The 2933-nt window shown below is 45.4% G+C and overlaps 1 pseudogene; it reads right to left on the bottom strand.

The window, feature by feature from the left end:
• Positions 1–788: 788 nt before the first annotated feature.
• LOC110587698 lies at positions 789–1803 on the bottom strand (annotated as a pseudogene).
• Between the last annotated feature and the right edge of the window lie 1130 nt (positions 1804–2933).

The following is a 2933-nucleotide window of genomic DNA, read 5'->3' as shown; positions in this document are numbered from 1 at the left end:
CTAGAACTGAAAGACTTCTGGGGCGCCTGGGTGGCTCAGTCGTTAAGCGTCTGCCTTTGGCTCAGGTCATGATCCCAGGGTCCTGGGATCGAGCCCCGCATCGGGCTCCCTGCTCGGCGGGAGGCCTGCTTCTCCCTCTCCCACTCCCCCTGCTTGTGTTCCCTCTCTCGCTGTTTCTCTCTCTGTCAAACAAATAAAATCTTTAAAAAAAAAAAAAAAAAAAAAAGAACTGAAAGACTTCTGAAAACGTTCTAATGACATCCCAAATTCCAGATCTAGTGTTCTTGAGGTCATACTGAATTTCTGTCCTTGGTCCAGTGGAAATGAATTATTTGTTCAATTGTTGGCACATCCTTTCATTCTATATGGTGTGTGTGTGTGTGTGTGTGTATGTAGCCACTATATACCACCGTGGGTCTCAGCAGGAAAAAGATAGCACACCTGAAAGAGAAAATTGAAAAAAAATTCAAAAGGATAAATACAAAGGTATGTGCAGAGTATAGAGAAATAGGAAGAGATAGCACAGTATGTGGGGAGCTAGCAAGATTGGGAGTTTTTTTTGTTTGGGTTTTTTGTTTTTTTTGGCTGGGTACAGTATACTTTATTGATGGTCCATGACAAGGTAGGGCTCCGAAGCCCCTCCCCTTCTTCAGGGGGTCTGGGATGGAAACGGTGGAGGTCCAGAGATTCTCAGTGTTTGGGGAGATAAGTTAGGGCAGGGACTCCCCAGCAGCTGAGGGCCTCTCTCTTCCTCTTGCTCTCGCTGGGGCTGGTGGTCCAGGGAGCTCTTACTCCCTGGAGGCCATGTGGACCATAAGGTCCACCACGCGGTTGCTGTAGCCAAATTCATTGTCTACCAGGAAATGAGCTTGACAAAGTGGTCGTTGAGAGCAATGCCAGCCCCGGCATTGAAGGTGGAGGAGTGGGTGTCACTGTTAAATTAGCAGGAGACAACCTGGTCCTCCGTGTACCCCAGGATGCCCTTGAGGGGGCCCTCTAATGCCTGCTTCACCACCTTCTTGATGTCGTCGTATTTGGCAGGTTTCTCCAGGCGTCAGGTCAGATCCATGACGGACACGTTGGGAGTGGGGACACGGAAAGCCATGCCAATGAGCTTCCCGTTCAGCTCAGGGATGACCTTGCCCACAGCCTTGGCAGCACCAGTGGAAGCAGGGATGATATTCTGGGCAGCCCCTCCACCGTCACGCCACAGCTTCCCAGAGGGGCTGTCCACGGTCTTCTGGGTGGCAGTGACGGCATGGACGGTGGTCATGAGTCCCTCCACAATGCCGGAAGTTGTCATGGATGACCTTGGCCGGAAGAGCCAAGCAGTTGGTGGTGCAGGAGGCATTGCTGACAATCTTGAGGGAGTTGTCATACTTCTCATGGTTCATAGCCATCACGAACATGGGGGCATCGGCAGAAGGAGCAGAGATGATGACCCTCTTGGCCCCACCCTTCAAGTGAGCCCCAGCATTCTCCATGGTGGTAAAGACCCCAGTGGACTCCACAACATACTCAGCACCAGCATCACACCATGATGTTGGCAGGATCTCGCTCCTGGAAGATGGAGATGGACTTTCCATTGATGACAAGCTTTCCGTTCTCAGCCTTGACTGTGCCGTGGAATTTGCCATGGGTGGAATCATACTGGAACATGTAGACCATGTAGTTGAGGTCAATGAAGGGGTCATTGATGGCGACAATATCCACTTTGCCAGAGTTAAAAGCAGCCCTGGTGACCAGGCGCCCAATATGGCCAAATCCTTTCACTCCGACCTTCACCATCGTGTCTCCGGGACACGGCTGGCACTGCACCAGAAGATGCAGCTGTCTGTCGAACAAGGAGGAGAAGAGAGCCAAGATTGGGAGTTTTTTTATCTACATCTAGAATTTAAAAAGAAGAGGGGGCAATGGCAGAGAGTTATAATCTGAACCTGACTTCCAACTCTGACTGCCTCACCACCAGTCTGATTACCCAGGTCAGAAACATGCCTCACAGCTATATTCAATGCATCATAATTGTAGAAAGAGATTCATAATTCTTTTTAATTATTGATGGTTGATTGGCTGCTCCCTATTGGCTTTCTTCTCATCATGTTTTGACTGAACAAATTCAATAGTTGTTATTTTCTTAGAGATGAGCTTTCAAGCCTGCCTACATCTTTTTCATCAACTTCTTCAAACCCAGGCTCATTTCCAAGAACATTTTCCTGTGTTTAAAATCATTTTAGTCTTGGGAAAGGGAACAGAGTATACAGGGATAATTTCATCTATACAACATTTATTATTTGTGAAGAAAATCTTTACAGAGTTTTCCCAATTAAGTGTAGAGATCTGTTTACAAGCGAAGACTCTTTCAAAGACCTCCAGTGAAACTTCCTGGTTAGAACACACATACTGGGAGAGAGTGTATAAGCAATAAGCAGACATGCCTTGAAAGCATGTAATAACCCTGAGGTCCATGGATTCAGAGTAGTGAAAATTTTTGGAATTTGTAACTATGCTGAACAAAATAGGCCATATGTGTAAGAGAACTGTCACTGTCACACAGGGCCTCCTTTGTGATATGTTTGCTGTGTAATACATTATGTCGGGAATTTTACTTAAACCAGAAAATCCTCTTTCTTCACCCCAACTCTGTAATTTAATGTCCAGATAATTGGCGATTTTCTTTTGATCTTTTCTTTGACTACTTAGAAGTTTTTGTAATATTGCACTTACAAGATTTTTAACTTAGCATCTTACAGTTTACCCTGAACATGGAAGTCAGCCTGTCCTTTAATTATTTGAGACCAGACACTTCTTCTGCTATGATATAAAACACAAAATGGACAGTGCTTTTCAAACAAACTTACTTCCTATACCAAGAAAATATTTATTGATATGGTCTCATTCATCAATAAAGTTTTATAAATGAGACAGTTATATAT

Source organism: Neomonachus schauinslandi, chromosome 3 (assembly GCF_002201575.2).
Source record: "Neomonachus schauinslandi chromosome 3, ASM220157v2, whole genome shotgun sequence".
NCBI lineage: Eukaryota > Metazoa > Chordata > Mammalia > Carnivora > Phocidae > Neomonachus > Neomonachus schauinslandi.
Note: the sequence above shows the minus strand (reverse complement) of the source record. Positions and strands in the feature narration are given on the sequence as shown.